This window comes from Microtus oregoni, unplaced genomic scaffold (assembly GCF_018167655.1).
Source record: "Microtus oregoni isolate MIOR12 unplaced genomic scaffold, Mior012 000006F_ref0000085, whole genome shotgun sequence".
Lineage (NCBI taxonomy): Eukaryota > Metazoa > Chordata > Mammalia > Rodentia > Cricetidae > Microtus > Microtus oregoni.
Window position 1 is genome coordinate 47,607,421 of NW_024543065.1, and position 21,378 is coordinate 47,628,798.

The following is a 21,378-nucleotide window of genomic DNA, read 5'->3' on the forward strand; positions in this document are numbered from 1 at the left end:
TCCTGCTCTCATTGCATCACCTCTACTTCCTGTCTTGTTTTCACACCTATACTTCCTGCCTGGCCAATCAGTGTTTATTTAAAACATGATTGACAAAATACAAACACTTCTGCCACACCATTTACACATATTTGTGTGTAGTGCCTTCAGAGACAAAAAGAGTGCATTGATTCTCATGGAATTGCAATTACATGATGCTGTTAGCCACCTGCTTTGTGACCTAGCAACTGAAATCAGATCCTATACAAGGGTAGTACAATGCTCTTGACCTCTGAATCATCTATGCAGCCAAGAATCTTTGTGTCTTGAGTCATCAAATAGCTGTTTTTCTTCATTTATTACTGGTCTGTTATACATTGTCAGCTAACTCCAATGTGCTTCATGTAATTAGCTTCAAAACAATCCTTGTAATATTTTAAACATAGAAAACCTACAATAAACTGTACTTTTTACTCTGACTTTTAGGCAAAAGGAACAAATAAATTGTATTTATAGCAATTTTCAAACTCATTCAAATAGCGTATGGTGTAAGACTTTTATAAACTTACATTTATTTGGAATATCATATTTGAATTTCACTTTTTCTTCTTTTTGATGAAAATGTTTAGTGGGCATATAAAATTATTGACTTTATTATGAAACTCTGATATATACATGCACAACATTGTAATTTACCCAGTATTGCTCCTCCACTGTCAAGTCCCATACTTTTGTTCCTATTATTACATTCTTTTCTCACACAGTGCCCTTCTACTTGAATGTCATAAAGACACTTATATTTAAATCAGAATGTGAAAATGGAAGAAATAATACAATTTTTTTATATTTTTTATGGTTAAGGGGAAGATTTTCCGGATAGGTAAAATGGAGAATATAGAAGGAGGCATCTGGAAAAGTCTAGAACAGAGAGAGAAATGAGTAGACTAAACATGACCAGCAGAATTGGCCAGACCATGATTTGGGGAGCAAGAAACGAGGATCAACAGAGAGAAAGCAAAGAGAGAAAGACTCACCAAGAAGACCAAGAGAGTCAAGAGAATAACAGAGTTATATAGGAATCAGAATCTGGAGAAAGAAATGTATAACCTGGAGAAATTTGGGGTAGAGGATAGAGTAAGAAGACCTGAAAGGAGCCAGGACACTGAATATCTGTGGACTCTCCAAAAGGCACTTGGCCAGAGAGCTTGGAGGTCAGCATGCACTCCGGTATGCTAACAGGCACTACAATTCCTTATTTGTCCTGTATGTATTTTGGCCTCATGTACCAGTTTATTGTTGATGATAAGGGCCAATGTAATCTATTCTGTAACTTGCAGAAATTAGAATTTTATCTGTACCAAGAAAGTTTGGAATTTGTTTGACTTGTGACATGTGAATCCAAGTTATGAGTCCTTGAAGCTTCTATGAATCTTTTTAAGTTTCCAAAAAGAGGTAAAGGTTTTAGATATATTAGCAATAATACTGTTTATAGTTTGTACTGAAAACGTGGGTCCTGAGTTCACCTGGAGAGATGAGTGACTGGGCTCCTGGCTGGAGGGTCCTGCTCATTAATCCCTAGCCCCCAAAGCAGATCCCAAATCCACTTCCAAACACTGAAGCCCCAGAGACCTGGTAGCAGCCTCCCCCAAACACCTCCCCCATTGTTATCTGCAACCACCAGAGCTTTGACCTTGACTATACCTGGAAAATTGAGTGTCGGTGTTCCTGGATAAAGAGCCCTCCTCTCTATGCCCTAGCACATTCTGTACACCACTCCCACCCACCAAAACCCCAGAGACCTTCAGTCTCCCCATGACCTGAACCATCTCCACCACATCTGTGATTTACAGAGCTTTAATGCCCCTATTTCTACTCCCTAGACCCTAAAGCCACATGCCAACCCCCACCCCTACCCACAGACACCCCAGAAACATGGGTTCTGCCTCCCAATGCCCCAAAGCATCCCCCACTACAATTGTGACCACAAGAGAATTGACCCTGAATGCACCTGGAGAGGTGAGTGTCTGGGTTCCCAGTTGGAGGGCCATCCTCTCTAGGCTCTAGCCATTGGAGGCACATTCCAAGCCCTACTCTCACTCACCAAAGTCCCAGAGACCTGAGAACAATCAAAACACACTTCCAACAATCCCTCACCACATCTGTGATCACTTGACTCTAGGCTGGCTCCTACACTTGGAGGAGCAACCCTGGGGCCTTGGCCCTGCATACACATGGGTGAGTGACCACCGGAGCCTTGGCCCAGGGTACACATTGGGAAGACCAAAAGCTGCATTGGTGACCACCAGCAAGGCCGTGGATTAACCTGGAGGAACAGCAGTCCCCTAGTCCACAGGCCCCAGCTGTAGCCATTGGAAGAAGAAATGGGTAGACAACACTGTAAAAATACATTCAACAATATAAAGAGCTATATGGCACACTCAGTAACTAGTGGCCCTACACCAGCAAGAACTGAGCATCCCGATGCTGACAAAGCCTAACAAAATGAGCTAAAATAAAACTTCATGAAGATGATAGATACCCTTAAAGAGAAATGAAAAGTTCCCTTTAAAAAGTAGAAATAAGAGGAAAAGACAAACAAAAAAATTCAAAGAAAACAATAGATCTTTAAAAGAAAGTCAAGAAATAACTAGCAAAAAGCTGAAGGAAATAGATCAAGATTTGAAAACTGAAATACAGACAACAACAACATAAAAACACAAACCAAGATAATTCTGCAAATGGAAAAAAGATAGCATCTTCAACAAATGGTTCTGGCATAACTGGATATCACCACGTAGAAGAATGAGCATAGATCCATATCTATCCCCATGCACAAGATTCAAGTCCAAATGGATTAAAGACCACAATATAAATCCAACTACATTGAAGCTAATAGAAGAGAAAGTGGAAAGTAGCCTTTAATGCATAGGCAATACATGGGCACTTTCTAAATATAACCCTAGTAGCACAGACACTGAGAGCAACAATAAATAAATAGGACCTCCTGAAACTAAGAAGCTTCTGGGAATATTGCATATTGTGACCATTAATGAAAGGCCTTGTTGGACAAAAAGCAGCTGACAATGGGGCGTCCAGCTCAATGTACATATAACACATATATAATAAATTAAGTTTAATTACACATATATGTGATTACTAAAATCCAACAAAATAAAATATTCAATAAACAATAACAAGGGCATTGATGTGGACATGAATATTTGTTCTGATGCACTGACATCTGACTTATCCTCAATTCCCTGGCATTCTAGATGATCTTGGGGATATTCCTGAGAGTATCTTATCTTCTGGTCCCTGAACCACACCGGGAGAGAAAAAGAAGAATTGGATTGGTCAGGGAAAGCTGCATCACACACTAGTCTATGACCAGATATGAAGAATCCAGCTGGGGTTAACTTGGGGAACGGAGCCCACAGTGGCTGTGCCTGGAGACATGCACTCTATATTGGCAGAGGCAAGAACAGATAAGTGACCACAGGAATAGTTTGACCCAGGAGCAGCCTTAGAACTTCTGCTAGATTCTGGCAGTCTTTCTTGAATTTTCTGCATATTTTTCTGTTTGTATTTGGCATGGTGGTTCTTGAACCATATCTGGAAAGACACAAAAGATGTCAGAATACCTGTATGTCTAGGTGGAAATGCTGTGTGGAAATCTTGTCTCTAGCAACTATGCAAATCAACACAAAGGTCTGGGGCTCTAAAAGAAGATTTGATGGTAGGAAGGTTTACCACTTGACACAAAAGGACTAGGGAAGCTTCAACTAGAATTGCTACAAGCCACAACATTATACAGTAATTGTTCAGCCATCTTTTCATGAGCACCAAGGGATCTGGTACTGGCTAAACCAAAAGGCAAGACTTTTTAACATTATTGCTTTGGGAATAAAGTGGCTGTCCTTTGCTGTAGATTTTTCACTGTGGCTAACTCCCATTTCTGTTACATATTTGGGAATTAATTCCCACAGTTCAGAACTGTTTCATGAGAACAGTTTCCCACTGCTAGATCTTGTTCCTCTCTCCTTGGTAAACACAAAGATCTGCCTTTCCACAATTATCTTTATCAATGCTTAGGATCCAGGCATAGAGCACCCCATCTAAGATAGTCAGAGATCTCCAAGGACATAGAATTACTACCTGCCCAAGCTGCTGCTCTGATTTTAACCCACTCCTTTTGCTCACTTTCACCTCAGTTTACTGGTGATTTTAGTTCAGGACTCTCAAGGACAGCAGAAGAGGTCATTAACTGTAAAGTAGAAAAAGAATCCCAACACCCACGATCAGAATGGCTGATAACAGCATAGTCCGGAACTGATAATTTGAAGGCCTGGGTCTCTTCTTCACTTCGAGCAGTAAGTCTACCTCCAGACCTAGGTCCCTAGAAACTATCGTCTGGTGCTATCTGATCAAGAGCCATCAGCTCCCCTTCAGTTACCTGGTTACCTGGTAGCTTCTATGCCTGGTAGAAGAGAAGTGGTGCACTGATTTAAAGAACAATCCATGCCCTATTTATGATTTTACTGAAAATAAAACTTTTAGCTCTTTTATCTACCACCTTATAAAGTAGCACACTAACCTTCCCCACTAATAATCCCAGTGATTTATATTTCTTTTCTTAACTATAACTTTCCCTTTTAAGGTGTTCACAAGGTATGTACTAGCCACTCCCATGGATCTGGTGTGTGTGTGTGTGTGTGTGTGTGTGTGTGTGTGTGTGTGTGTGTGAAATCCCTTATCTGTTTTCCAGTGGGGCAAAAGAATTCCTTTCTTGGGACCTGTTAAGGCTTGGGAATCGCTGGTTTATGACTGGGAATATTTATAATGTGTAGGACAAGGAAGAACAAGTAGAACTAAGAACAATGTAGAAGGATGTAGAACTAAGAATATTCTAAAACAAGGAGAACAAGCTATGAGTGGAACAATGAGTAGTACTGGATTGAAGAGAGAAGAAATAGACACGGACAGACGATACCCATTATAAGTAGAATTCTTTACCCTTAGATTTCTAGACGCACTTTAGCTATTTGTGGCATCTTTAATTGAGCCCCATCACAGAATATCTGGGGTTGTACAAAGGTTCCTTTTGTCTGTGTCCCTGAGACCATGCCAAGGTGACAGATAATATGGCTCCATAGTAGTACCCCTGATTGAAGCAGAATAAACAGGTTAAGGCATGAATGCACATCGATCCACCTTACACAACTCTCCCAAACTGCCTCAATCATTGAGGAACTGTGGAGAGTGTGGGATTCTGGTGAGGGTAGAGATACTATGGCTATTCTGGGTCAAGAGACGGAGACGAGAGAGAGAGAGACACACCTTGATCTCATAATTGGTTACACCAATCTCCAGTGCCAGCTCCACACGTTCCTTCAGTCTGGGGTATATGCACTGATCAAAATGTTCTTGGAGGAGGAGCTTCTGTTCCTTGGTGTAAACCGTGTGTTCCTTCCATTGCCTCCTAGGACTTTCAAGACAAAATTTCTGATAACTATATTTATTTGAAGAAAACGTAGAGCCTAGGGAACCTTCACAGCCAGAACTCACTGAGGAGATTGAGGATATTTGTTGAATAGGGTACACTGAAACAGTTCTCAGTGTTGGGGGACACCGGGAGATTTGGTTCCGGTGATGGTCCTGGGGTCACCTGGGGACATAGGCTCCTTTCAGTGTCTGAGTGCAGTTGGAGACTTGACTGCATTAGCTTTTCTGGAGGAAGTCGGGGACATTGAGACATTTGAAAACTAATTTTGCTTACATAGGATGGTTGATTTTAGAGGCTTGATTGCATTGGAATTCATAAGTGCACTAGAAGACTAGAAGACATATGCAGACTTAATTTCCTTGCAGGATCATGAGGCATCTGAAAAACTGTTTCCAAGGTGTATACGAATGCAATTGGAAATCTCAATGAAATTTGCGGAACTGGGGAATACAGACACTTACGTTTCTTGGTTTGTCTGTATCTTTTTGAAGAACTCCAGGCACTGATGAATGTGGAATAATACCTATGTTATCCTATTGAAGTACTGACCTTTACTGGAGAGCCTAGGAAAAAGAAAATGGATAAAATAGCTCCACAGTTTCTAGGGTTTAGTCATCAAATCTTGCCAGCATTTGCAAATTTGTTCCCAACTTACTGTGCAGCATTTATAGTGCCTTATTGTTGTAGGAACGGCATACCGCTTCCCACCACCTGGCTAGCTTTACTCAAAATAATTACATGAAAGCTATATTCTTTTAAACACTGTCTGGGCCATTAGTTTTAACCTCTTATTGGCTAACTCTTACATCTCGAATAGCCCATTTTTATTAATGATTGTAACACCACGAGGTGGTGCTTTACCAGAAATGATCTTAACCTGTGTCCATCTTGGAGAGAATCATGGTGACTGTCCGACTCAGCTTCTTTCTCCCAGCATTCTTTTCTGTCTACTCCGCCTACCTAATTTTCTGTCCTTTTAAAGGGCCAAGGCAGTTTCTTTATTTACCCAATGAAATCAAGACAAAACAGATGATTCTCCTCCGGCCCTTTAATAGGACAAAAAATTAGGTAGACAAAATAAACAAAACAAAATGCTGGGAGAAAGAAACCAAGTTGATCAGTCGCCATGATTCTCCCACTCCAAACAGACACAGGTTAAGATCTTTCCTGGTAAGCCCTCTCATGGTACTACATAAAATATTAAAAATGGGTTAAATCAATATGGAAGAGCTAGCCAATAAGAGACTAAAACTAATGGGCCAAACGCTGTTTAAAAAAATACAGTTTCCATGTAATTATTTCAGGTTAGCCGATGTGGGAGCCAGGTGGCTGGAAGCAGCCCGCTGTTCCATACAACACCTTTCTTTTATGTTTGCCGAACCTCCAGTTTTCTAAACAGTGGAATAAATATACAAACAATTACTGTGTTAATGCAAAACTGTCAATCCAATTAGGCTGGCAATGGAGAGGACGCTTACACAGAGTATAAAACTCAGGTCCCCAGGTGTCCAGGGAGATGTCCCCAGTTAGTTCCTTGGGCAGCTGAAGAGAGGGAACCTGTAATAGCCCTATCCTATAGCCATACTGATGAATATCTTGCATAACACCACAGAACCTTCATCTGGCAATGGTTAGAGATAGAGACAGAGACCCACATTGGAGCACCGGACTGAGCTCCCAAGGTCCAAATGAGGAACAGAAGGAGGGAGAACATGAGCAAGGAAGTCAAGACTGTGAGGGGTGCACCCACCCACTGAGACATTGGGGCTGATCTATTGGGAGCTCACCAAGGCCAGCTGGACTGGGACTGAACTAGCATGGGATAAAGCCGGACTATCTGAACATGGCAGACAAGGAGGGTTGATGAGAAGCCAAGGACAATGGCACTAGGTTTCGATCCTACTGCATGAACCGGATTTGCGGGAGCCTAGCCTGTTTGGATGCTCATCTTCCTAGACCTGGATGGAGGGGGGAGGACCTTGGAATTCCCAAAGGGCAGGAAACCCTGACTGTTCTTCAGACTGAAGAGGGAGGGGGAAAGGATTGGGGCTGAGGTGGAGAAGAGTAGAGAGAGGGGAAGGAAAATGGGAGGCGGGAGGAGGCAGAAATTTTTTCAACAATAAAAAAAAAAACTCATGTCCTCTGTGTTTTTCCTGGTGCCTTCTGTCTCCAAAAAAAGTGAAGTGACCCAGGGGCATCCAATCACAGACTTCCCTAACACTCACCATTAACACAGGATCGATTTTGGCCAGTTCACCCTGGACATCAGCAGGCTCTCCCATTTTGACTGGATCCATCCAGGTGTTTGAACCTCAACTCCATGAACCTGACATTAAATGTCTTCTCCATCACAGCTCCTCCACCACCCTTTATCCCATCACAGCCAGCAGACATCCCACACTATGGCCACACCTAAGGATGCAATTGAGGACATCTTTCATCAGGTGGACAGATAAACTATATGAAAGATTCCCAGGGAGCCTACAAACTACAGGGCCTTGGCCAAACCATGGGAATGGAGCTCTCTTGAGGATCCAGTCCAGAAATTAACTGGCCTCCACTTACTGCTGTCCTGTTCAGGAGATGTGTTTCTACTTAGGAGTCCTCCACTTTCTTTCCTATTGCTGTCATCCAACCATTCATTCTTTACATCTTGGTTGCTTCCTTATTTCCTTACTTCTTTCTTTATTTCTCTCTATGTGCTCACTTGCTTCCTGGCTTACCTACTTTCTTCCCTTCTTTTTTTTCCTTGTCTAATTGATACTTGTAGTAATAAGGATGGCGGAGCTGCGTTCCCAGCACCCCGGCCGCCTGCACGGCTAGCTAATGCCCGAAATAACAACACACAAACTGTATTCATTTAATCACTGCTTGGCCCATTTCTATCTAGCCTCTTCTAGGCTAATTCTCACATATTAATTTAGCCCATTTCTAATCATCTGTGTTGCGACCCCTAGGTGCGCTTACCGGGAAGATTCTAGCCTATGTCCATCCTGGGTGGGAGCTTCATAGCGTGTATCTGCCCAGGAGCCAGGAGCATGGCGTCTCTCTGAGGGGTCTGCTCCCGAGAGGAGAGCTGTCGAGTCTGAGCTTACTTCCTCTTCCTCCCAGCGTTCTGTTCTGTTTACTCCTCCCACCTATCTTCTAACCAATAAAATGGGCCAAGGCAGTTCCTTTATTAGCCAATGACCTTCCTCCATCATTTCCCCTTTTTCTGTTTAAACAAAAAAAAGGCTTTAACTTTAACATAGCAAAATTACATATAACAAAACAGTTATCAAGTAAAAGTTACAATAATCTTTATCAGAACTAAGGAAAACTATAACTATAAACTAACTATTCTTAACTCCATCAAAGACTCCAGAAAGATACAATACTACCTAAGCAAACAAGAAAAAAGCAACTTTTAAAACTCTAGAAATGACAGAGACATCTCGCTGCCTGGACAGTCACCCAAAGTTCCTCTGTACCATTGGGGCATCCATCTTCAGCCTTCAGGCCCATGGTATCCAGCAGACATTTCCATAAAGCAGGAAAATTCAAAGTCAGTTCAGTCACTATCTGTTGTGTCCTGCAGAATGTCTCGCAGACTCTTTCATGAATCAGGAACCCCGAAAGATCATCTCACCTTAGGCAAGTTCAGTAGTCCTCTCTCTGCGGGTTCTCTGTGTCCAGTTTATGCAATAGTCCAGGCAAGAGAAGTTTCTTGCCCAAATGGCTATCAAACTCCATAAGGTGCCTCTTCGATGCCCATCTTCCTCTTGAAGTACATTGGTGCTGCCAGGAGCAGAGTGTCTCATTGTCATGAAAAGTCCTCAGTTATTAAAACATTAAATGTCCTATTCTGTAATCTTTGAAAGACATGAAGAATGTCTATCTGAAATATATCTCTATATATCTAGAAAATCTAATTAACATGACTACAAGCTTTACTATTATCGATGATTATCCATTAACAACCTTTATTTCTTAATTATACAGTACATATTTAAATGAACTACACAATCACAATATCTTAATCAAAATCAGAAACACTTATACATATAACAAAATTGACCTTAAATCTCTATCAAGAAAGCAAAATCTATACTAATGCAAATTATTCATACCTATATCATATCCCCCTTTAAATGTAAAAGAAAGTTTATAAACCATATTTGAGAACATGGGCGCAGTTTTTTCTCTCCAAACTGCTTCCTGCTGAATGGGGGCGTCGTTAATTAGGTCTTTCATGGTATAACCTGTGTGCTAGTTTCATCTCAGTTGGCAGTTGAGCGAAGCAATTTTCTGAAGGTGTTCACACCAACCCTTCAGGAGGGCGTGGTCCATCATACCAAATCGGAATAGAAGAAATGAACAGCGTGTCATCCTCTGTGAAAACAAAATAAGAAACTCCTTTCCAAAGCATCATGTCCTTAGATCCAAATTTCAAAGTCAAGACATCAAAATATCTATGTTGGATTAGTTCAGCAGCATTTATAAATAAATATCTTTTAGCATCTGTGGCTCCTTCCTCAGCATTTAAATAATTTAAAGAGAGCATAATAGCATACAGTATCAAAATTCTCTGTGTATTTTCCATCTTTGTGCAGCTTTGTTTTAACCTCTATTTTGTTTATTTTTACTTTTAACTCTTTGCTTTTTGAGACAGGTTCTCTGTATCTTTGACCTGAAGTAACTCTGTAGACCAGGCTGTCTTTGAACTCTCAGAGATCTGCCTGTCTCTGCCTCCCAGGCATTCGGGATTAAAGGTGTACACTACTACAGCTTGAACTCACAGAGATCTGTTTGTCTCTACCTTCTAGGCACTGGGATTAAAGGCGTGTGCTACCACACACAACAACTCTCTTCCTTTTTTTGGTTTTTTCGATCCTACTTAATGTGCTGGCTTTGTCGGAGCCTAGCCAGTTTGGATGTTCACCTTCCTAGATATGGACGGAGGGGGGAGGACCTAGGACTTACCACAGGGCAGGGAACCCGGACTGCTCTGTGGACTGGAGAGGGAGGGGGAGAGGAGTGGGGGGAGGAAGAGAAGGGTGGGAAGTGGGGGAGAGGGGTGGGAAGAGGGGAAGGGAAATGGGAGGCTGGGAGGAGGTGGAAACATTTTTTTGTTTATGTATTTTTTTCTTCCTTTCTCAATAAAAAAAAGAAAAAAAAAGAACTTCAACTGTTAGTCTGCATATATTTTTAACACACTTTAAACCATTCAGAAATTTTCTCTGTCTTTGAATCTCTCTTTACTGTATATCTCTCTCTTTCTGACCACATGAATCTTTAATTTACCAAGCAATATCAGTAGGACTAAAGGCGTGGCTTTGCCAGCTAGATCCAGTCCATTCCTTAGCTTTCCAGCCTCATGGCGGATATACAGGCTGTAGCCATGTTTACTGCCACAATTTTATGGCATTTCAAGGTCCCTGCCAGCAAGTGAGCTACAACAGACAACACTCAAGTCCTCTCTCGGTAGCCGGCCTTCCTGCCTCAAACAGTCAGAGTTTGCCCTGGCAGGATGGCCCAGAATGAGGGCATTTTAAAACAACACAGGCTTTTTCCTGCTGCTGCTGAAAACTGAAAAGCATGCATTCAGCTTTTCGTCAACACCATTTAAGTGTTTCATGGCAGGACCTCTTAATGAGCTGCAGGGTTTTGCAGCTGAAGCTGAGTCAGGAAGCCTCTCTCAGATGAGAGTAGAACCGAGAAATTGCTGCTACCAAGAAACCAGGCACAATGCTTTCATTTTGTTCTAGAATTACTTCCCAAGCTGTCTCAGGCTTTATGTGGAAGCAGTTGTCCACGTGGGCACCATTTGTAGTAATAAGGGTGGCGGGGCTGCGTTCCCAGCACCCCGGCCGCCTGAACGGCTAGCTTATGCCCGAAATAACAACACACAAACTGTATTCATTTAATCACTGCTTGGCCCATTTCTATCTAGCCTCTTCTAGGCTAATTCTCACATATTAATTTAGCCCATTTCTAATCATCTGTGTTGCGCCCCTAGGTGCGCTTACCGGGAAGATTCTAGCCTATGTCCATCCTGGGTCGGAGCTTCATAGCGTGCATCTGCCCAGGAGCCAGGAGCATGGCGTCTCTCTGAGGTGTCTGCTCCCGAGAGGAGAGCTCTTGAGTCTGAGCTTACTTCCTCTTCCTCCCAGCGTTCTGTTCTGTTTACTCCTCCCACCTATCTTCTAACCAATAAAATGGGCCAAGGCAGTTCCTTTATTAGCCAATGACCTTCCTCCATCAGATACTAGATTCCTCTACATAGCCCATGCCGCCCTGTATCTTACTCTATAGACTGGGCTGCACTACAAGTGAGAGAACCCACTGCCTCTGCCTCCTTTATTCTGAGACTGATCACCAAATTTTGACAGGGAAGGGCGTGTTCAGCCTTAGACCTTCCTGGCTGTCACTATTTCAGCAATGGTGACACCATGCAGTCATCTACCTGGGTCATCTAAGGCCTCAGTCTGGTCCCCTAACAGAACGGATTTCCACCTACCAAGAATTGCCCCGAATCTGCTGCCAAGAGCTTGATGCATAGGTCTGACAGTGGCTTAGTTTCCATTTACAGATTGGCCCTAGGCTAAATGTGTACTCATTAGACAGGGCTGGTGTCTTTGTGTGAGGAACTAAACTGCATTTAATCAGCAGCAAGGATATCTCAGTTTACTTCCCGTGCTACAGCCACTTCCATCTATAGAAACACAGAAATTCTAACTGACCTTTTAGTTGTACAGAAAGTCTGTGTCAGGGAAGACATCTGTTTACTGGGCCAAGACCCAGAAAGATTTCTTGACACCTAAAGGTAATTTATATTACCTATTCAGTCAAATGCAAATTTAGCCAAGCAAGCCCAGGTGAAACTCATTGTTGGGTTACTTGCCCAGCTTTTTGAAAGATCCTGGCATCAACCACCAACACCAAACGATAAAGAAGAAAATATAAAAAATAGGAATGATTGAAAAAAAACTGTTATTACATGTCTTTTGTTGCATGTGTAATTGGTCACAAGACTGCCAGGGTCAACATGCAGAGGTAAAAGAAAATATTTGGGAAATAATTTTCCCCTTCTGCCATGTGAACCATAGAAACAAAAATCATGTTCTCAGGCTTTGTGTCAAAGGCCTTGGATGTTCTATAATCCAAGTTTCTGTGATCTTGAAGGGTTCCGTCTCCAGAAAGAGTAGAGGCTAACACCAAGCATCTCATTTGAAATAAAAACATAAAACGTGGGCTGTAGGCACTTCCAACTAAATGTTCTTTACAATTACTAACTAGCTCTTTGCATCATTTTAGTTGTTGGTTCCATTTAATTCCTCTAAACACCAGCATGATACAGCATGCCTGTATTGCCAGGGGTGGAGAAAAAAAGAATCAGGACTAAAAGGCAGCTCTGACTACACAGCTGCTCTAGTGACTGTGTTGATTACAGGAGATCCTGCCTCTGAAGGGGGGGGGGCATCAAAAAAATCTGCATGTGAGTATCTAGGTGTTCAAATGTGAAGAATAATCGTCACATTTACTGATATCCAGGGTTACATAAGAGCCAGACATGAGAGACACAGACCTATAATATCAGCTGCTAAGTAAGTTACACCCCAAGAACTGCAAATTGAAGGACAGCCTGGGCTACACAGTGACTTTGAGGTCAACCAATACGTGAATAGAACTTTTCATTCAAAAAAAGCGGATGGAGACAAGAAATTTTTAAGAGTAGGGCACCTCTTCCCATTTTTACTATGAACAGGTCTCTGATTGAATCTCAAGACTTGAGGAGACAAAATAAAAAGAGGGGAGGAAACAGCGCAGGATTCAGTTATGTGAGGAAGTCATGGCTAGAGGTAAATCATGGCAAATGTCTGGAAAGTGTGCAGATGAATCTTCAGGCCTCAACCTTGCTCTCAGGAATTCACCATGAAGTTCAGAGAAACTTCCAGTACAAGAAGATTACTTTAAACTTTTTAAATTACATCTTATATCATATAAGTGTTGTGATGTCAATGCACACCTTTAGTCCCAGGACACTGAAGGCAGAGGTAGGTGGACCTTGGAATTGCAGGCCACTCAAGTATAAAGAGTGAGTGTTAGGAGATACAGGGATATGCAGAGAAACCCTGTCTCAGGGGAAAAACATTATTTGGGCTGCTCTTCCAGAGAACCTGGACTCAATTCACAAAACTCACAATACACTTCACAAATATTGGTTTGGGGGACCTAACACCAACACTCAGACATAGACACAAGAAATACACCAGTGAAAATAATCAAATAATTTTTAAAATAGTTTTTAAGAAGTTGTAAAAAAACTGGAGAAATTGTATTTTGGGATATCTGTTCTTTATTTCTGTCACTGGTCCTCTAGGATGAGTAGATATTTGTGTACTGCATCTCTACAGGAAAATGTTTGTCAGAGAGTAAGATATGCAACATTGGGGTAATATTTAGAATATACAACAAAAAATTTAAATCAATTGTAAGTACAAACATACCTTACATGGTGTGGTGACATGCATACCTTTAATGCAAACATTAGGGACAAGAAGGCAAGTGAACCTCTGCGGTCTGGGCCAGTCTGGTCTACATAAAGAGTTCCAGAAAAGCCAGGGATACTAAAAGAAACTTGATTTAGAAATGAATACATTATAGAAAACTAGTAGTTAAAAATGGAGTATAAAACTAAGAGAAATTGTCAAGAAATAGAACACAAATGCCTGAGCAAATATTTTGGACTCTGTTAAAGAGCCTTGTGTGGTGGCGTACTGCTTTAATCCCATCACTCAGCAAGCAGAGGCAGGCACATCTCAGAGTTCATTGCAGCCAGGTCTACCTAGTTTACCAGACAGCCAAGACTACATACAGATACTGTAGCCCCCCAAAATATGCATACACCATATTGAGCAATATGGTCAATACAAACTAAAACTACTTTGAGAGTTTATTTTACCTAGTCAGAGTGGCCAAGATCAATAAAATAATGATAGCTCATGCTGGTGAAGATATGGCCTAAAAGCAACACCTATTTCTTGCTAGAGGGAGAGCTTACTGGTACAACCACTATAAAACCAGTGTGGATATTCCTCAAAAGCTGACAAACCAGGACTTGGGTTGCAGGTCCACAAGGTTTATCTTTTATTAACAGTATAAATTACTGTTTATACTGTGCAATAAAATATTAATTTATACACATTTATGTATATATATATTACACACACATATATGGATTTGGAAAAGATCAAGGAGTGGTATATGGAAGGTTTTGTGGGAAGTAGGAACTGGGGAGACAATGTAATAATATTGTAATCTAAAAAATAAGGGGAAAAGTATCCAGAATTGGAACCGTAGAACACAGGTAAGAAATTAGGGTCAAATACATAAGACACAGTGTTAAAGCCTCAGTAATCACAGATAAATCAATAAAAATGCCATCTGGAAGTGAGCATCACAAAAGTGAAGCATTAGAAGTGATTGTAGAAAGATGTGCGCAGGGCAGTCAGGAAGAGGTCTATGGTGAGGAAGGACCCAGATGTAGAGGATGGAGCTCAGGGTAAGAGTCAATAGTGACTAACTATAAAATTACCATACTGAGGGGCTGTAGAGGATGTGCTTCCAAAGAACCTGGGTTTAATTCCCAGTATGGAAGATCATAATTGTCTGTAATTCCATTTCCAGGAAATCTGATACCTTTGCACCAATGCACAAAAAATACATTTAAGTAAATAAAAGAATAAATAAAAGTGAATACCATAATGAAAATATGACATTGAAATTTGGTTTTCTTGTATTGAAACAATCTCCTATGACATTGCCCTGACTGGCCTGGAACTAGCTGTGTAGACCAGGTCATCCTTGAACTCACAGAGATCCCCCTGCCTCTGCCTCCCAGATGCTAAAATTAAAGGCAAGTATGAAGCCACACCCAGATCCTTTTTTCCCAGTAACTAAGTCCAATCAGTGCTGTCTCTGTGTTAATAGTAAACAATAAATTACTAAAAACAAAGTTTAAAGATAAAATAAAGCCATGGGGGAAGTGTAGGACCTTGAAGGATATAAGACACCAATCACACAAAACTTTGTAAAACCTAATGTAATTTCCTGTGGTCTGCTACTATAATCCAATGACTTGGGAAATATAGGAGAGACCCAGTCAATCACCTTACTTGTAGGGCCGGGTCCCCCGAGGATATTTTTTACTTATAAAGATTGCAGGTGCGCTCCAGGCAGCCCCTTCTGCTTTCCTGTTCTCCTCTGGAACCTCTGGTTCTATAAGTCTATTTCCCAATTAAAGCTGTATATATTTATTACAATTTCTGTCTACATTCATTTACACCAGTACATGGAAATAGAGGCACGCAGAAACAGGAGGAAGATGAAATAAAGGTCATCCTCAGTTTCAGGGTGGCAAGTCTGGGCTGCCTGAGACCTTTTCTAGGAAAAGACAATGAGAAACATTTAACTTTAAAAAAAATAATTTATTTTAATTTTATGTGCATTGGTATGAAGGTATCAGATTTCCTGAAACTGAGCTACCCACAGGTGTGAGTTGCCTGTGAATGCTAGCAATGATTGAACGCGGGTCCTCTGGAAAGGCAGCCAGTGCTCTTAACTGCTGAGCCATCTCTTCAGTCCCACAAGTAACTTTTTAAAAGGAAATTCAAATACTCTAATAAAACAATACATCTCATAAAAATAGTGTTATTTGTTTTTTAGTTTCTCTTTTTCTTTTTATTTATTTTCTTGTCCAAAAATGTCCTTAGTCATCTCTCCAGACCAAAGAATATTTTTTAAAGAAGATATTTTAAAAACTAATGATTTGGGTGGATGTTAGAGAACTCTCATGTAAACACATGACAAACTCTCTATATGGGGAGGATGAACCTTAAATTTTTGATCCTCTGGCCAACTGCCCAACCTCACACAGGATTGGATCCGGGACTGACCTGGAAGCCTCCTCCCTAAGAACTGCTTTTCTTTTTTTTTTTTTTTGTCATTTTGAAAAATTAATTTTTTTATTTTTTATTTTTTTAATTTATTTATTTATTAAAGATTTCTGTCTCTTCCCCGCCACCTCCTCCCATTTCTCTCCCCTCCCACATAAGTCCCCCCCCCCGGATAAAACTGGACTCTCTGAACATAGCGGACAATGAGGACTACTGAGAACTCAAGAACAATGGCAATGGGTTTCTGATCCTACTGCATGCACTGGCTTTGTAAGAACTGCTTTACAAAGTTGAAAAGTGCTGTGCAAGCTGCCAAGGCAGGAAAAGAGGCAACAACAGTCCTAGCCAGCTGTGAAGACACTGAGCATACCAATGTTCAGCTGTTGGGTACCAGTGTCCTCTACCAGGGTTCTCCCTGTGGGTTGTGACCACCTGTGGGAGGTTCAAATGACAATTTCACAGGGGTTAACTAAGACCATAAGAAAACACAGTGTAGAACTTTAAGACAAATCTGAGGCCATTTCTGGGCCCTCTAAGCCTCAGTGCCTTAGTGTTCCTCCCCCACCCCTGGGAACCAAGGACCTAAATACTATACATGCACATACTGAAATGTTAGGAACTTTCCATCTCCCAGAGTCCTTGTGAGTATTCTCCATATAGAGCTCCATTCCTGGAATTGGGACAAGATAACCCACAGATGTTTGGACTCAGTCCCTGGGAGGGGAGGCAAAGTGACCCTCAGATGTTCCCTCTTACCTCACCTGATCTGGCAACTGCTCTCCAGCCAATTATTGGTAATAGCCCTTTGAATAAGCCAATCCTAATAGTTGAAAACAACCCCCGGACCCCCCACTTGTTTCTGTGGCTTTTTGCATTAAAAGTAGCCTTACCAGCTATTCGGGGTCTTTCTGGCTTCTCAAATGCTGAAAGGTCCTGTTGCAACAGAATTAACTAAATCCTCATGCTTTTAAATCAACTGTGGCATGAGGGTGGTCTCTCGAGGTGGCGCCTTCTTGGTGATTGGATTCCAGGGTCCAACAAAAGATCTTTGCATAATAAACCATAACAGTAACTACCAATGAAAATAATTTTATGGTTGGGGGTCAGGACAGCATGAGGAACAATATTAAAGGTTCACAGCATTAGAAAGGTTGAGAAGTACTGCTTCAGATGAAAACTTTCTGTCTTGAGGAAAACTCGTGACAGAGAATGATAAAAGAAAGGAGAGATCACGGGATTCAAACAGGGGAAGTGACCAGAGTTGTGGTGCATGACTTTAATCCGAACACCCAAGACAGAATTTTGTTGACGTTGGAGGTGAATATAACCAGGTCCAGGCCAGTCAGAGCTATATAATGGGACATTGTCTCAAAAAGTTGGGGGAGAGGAAATGGAATACTAGGAATATTTGAAGGAGAGATGAAGTTCCCAGCCTGTAGGGAAGTTCCTTAAGCTCAGTAGATAGACATATCAATAGTTCCCTAAATCACTAAAACTGACCAAATTTACTAGGCTTACTCATCTCCCAAGTAAGATTCAAAGTAAGTACTGCTTAGAGGCACTCAGACAAGTCAAACTCCCTGGAAGAAGCACGGATCACCTGAGACACCAGGACAGGACCCTGTTGTGAAATATTCATTTCACTATGTAAAGGTGTGTTGCATTGGTTAATTATGTATAGATGTGTTGCTATTTTAACTTTCCTGGCTATATCACTGTCCACTAGCAAAGGAGGAGATAGAGGTGGGACTACTGGGCCAGGAGAGAAAGTAGGAGAAGGAATAAGCTATGGAAAAGAAAGAAAAAGAGATGCCAGGGGCCAGACAGACAGACAGGCATAAAGGAAGCAGGAAAGTGGGATATACAGATTTTTTTTTAAAAGGTAAAAATCCTGAACTAAAACATAGATGAATAGAAAGAGGGTAAACAAAAAGAACTACTGGGAAAAGGCTAAGCTAAAGCCAAGCATTCATAATTAATAAGTCCCCATGTTTTATTTGGGAGCTCGATGGAAGCACAAAGGAAATTGCAGCGACAGGACACTCTTCACACTGTCAAGAACTGCCTGTGTGCTATGCAGTGCACTCCAGGTTTTCAGCTTTCATGAGCTGTCACACTAGCTGGGGGCAGCTTAGCGATATAGCTGTCTTTGAGTTTTGAGTGATTTCTGCTCTCATGAGAAAACCTCTCACCCATATTCCTGTGAGTATTCCCAATAGAAGTCATTGACAAATCAAGCTAGCCTTTGGTGATACCTGCACTTTGGTTATTTGTCCATACCATGGGTGAGGAGACTTTTGTTCATATTTCCCCAGGAAGAGTATCACATAACACAATCATGGCAAGATATCCCTAAGGATGCAATAGTGACTCTTCAACTTCAGGAGAACCAAATAGCCTTCTAATTCGACTTAAGATCTGAGAAATAGGAGGATATTGATGTCTGGGTACTGTAAATCTAACAATTTATCCAAGGCTGCTGGGCTTATAGATCATAGGAGAACTTATTCCTGCCACTTTATTGGTAATGCCTAACTTCATTCTAAATCCCTATACCCACTAAAAAGTTAGACTCAAGTCTCAAACATTTTGCAATAAATCAAGACCACTACAGAAAAACCACAACTAATAGAAATACTGAGAAAGAGAGACCAGGAAGTATTCAGACCCAGGGAATCCATCTTTAACACAACTCATACACCCAAGGCCCAGGGAAACATTGCAGACTGAGACCATAATGAAAGCCACAGGTGTTCAAAATGTGGATGACGGGGTTCAACGGAGTGCCCAGCTCAATGTATATATGAAATGTGAATGACGAGGTACAATGGAGTGCCCTGCTCAAAGTATATATGAAATGTAGATGACGGGGTACAACGGAGTGCCCAGCTCAATGTATATATGAAATGTGAATGACGAGGTACAATGGAGTGCCCTGCTCAAAGTATATATGAAATGTAGATGACGGGGTACAACGGAGTGATCAGCTCAATGTATATATGGCACATGCAAAAAAATGTAAAAAAAAAAAATTTGCTGGCCGGTTGTGGTGCTTGCCTTTAATCCCAGCACTCGAGAGGCAGAAGAAAGTGGATCTCTGTGACTCCAAGGCCAGCCTGGTCTAAATGAGCTAGTTCCAGGACAGGCTCCTGAGAAACAGCTACAGAGAAACCCGGTCTCAAAAAAAAATGATTTTAATGACAGAAGTATGTGATTAATAAAATTAAACAAAATAAAATATACAATAAACAAGAAAAACCAGCCAGGACAGGAGTTATTACTTAAATTATAAAACTTAAAAATTGGGAACTGGGGTGTAGGGGGGTGGGGGGGGGGAAAGGGTAGATGGGGAGAGACAAGTGGGAAGAGGATGGGGAGAGCTTGGGGGAATGGGATGGTTGGGATAATGGAAGGATGGATATGGAAGCAGGGAATTATATATCTTAATTAAGGGAGCCATCTCAGGGTTGGAAAGAGCCTTGACTCTAGAGGGGTTCCCAGGCGTCCAGAGAGATGTCCCCAACTAGGTCCTTGGGTAGCTGAGGAGAGAGAGCCTGAAATGGCCCTATCATATAGCCATACTTATGAATATCTTGCATATCACCATAGAACCTTCACCTGGCGATGGATGGAGATAGAGACAGAGACCCACATTGGAGCAATGGACTGAGCTCCCAAGGTCCAAATGAGGAACAGAAGAAGTGAGAACATGAGCAAGGAAGTCAGGACCGTGAAGGGCGCACCCACCCACTGAGACAGTGGGGCTGATCTATTGGGAGCTCACCAAGGCCAGCTGGACTGGGACTGAAAAAGCATGGGATAAAACGGGGCTCTCTGAACATGGCAGACAATGAGGGCCACTGAGAAGCCAAGGACAATGGCACTTGGATTTTGATCCTACTGCATGTACTGGCTTTATGGGAGCCTAGCCAGTTTGGATGCTCACCTTTCTAGACCTGCATGGAGGGGGAAGAACCTTGGACTTCCCACAGGGCAGGGGACACTGACTGCTCTTCAGACTGAAAAGGGAGGGGCAGGGGAGGGGGTGTGGGGAGTGGAGGGAGGGGGGATAGGGAGGCGGGGATGAGGCAGAAATTTTTAATAAAAAATAAAATAAAATAAACTAGTTCTGAGTGACAACACTAACCACCTAAGGAAACCCACATATGAGGACCTGGTTGAGGGCTGGGATATATTATTGGCAGGAAAAGCAGCTGTGCCCATCCTCTTAATTGTTGGTTCAGGAAATCCAAGCACTTACTCCCATGGCCTTCAAATGAAATTGGGGCATTCATGGCCGAATGTTAACATCAAGTGGTGCTAAATCTAAGAAAACAGTGAATAACCACACACAGCAAGTTGGACACTGGTGGATGCAGAAACATAAACAAAGCCAGGGCTCCAGTTGTAAACTTCAAGACTAAGCTGGCATCACACATAACCACTCCTTCTACAGAAACGTCCTGGGCCCACCTTTTTGTAATTCCACCTCTTCTTTGTACATTAATGTCTTGCCAAGGAAGAAGTTGCTTCTAGGAAAAAAAATCATCTTGGAATAATTAGGACTGTGCAAAGGCTGAAAACGACATACTTGGAAAACAATGCAGTACTGCTAAGTAGGTCTGAACCCTGTTGTTGTCTGGGAATTCAGGTGTGCTGAAAGCAACATTTCCATGTAGGAATGGGACTGTGGCTAAAGGCTGCACCTTTGGTGAGAGCTTGAGGTGCAGCTGGATCTACAAATGGGAAGGGGCTTTATAGCTTTGACTGGAACTGCATTTTATCACTGCAGATGAGTGTGTGGGGTACCTTGCCCTTTTATGGTATTGGAGGGGGTGGGGTAGGAGTGGGGGGGAGAGGGAGGTGGGGAAGGAGCGGGAATTATGATTGGTATTGTTTTAAGTAATAAAAAAATAAAAATAAAGAAGTCTTACCTCTAGCAAGTTGGGCAACTGCAGT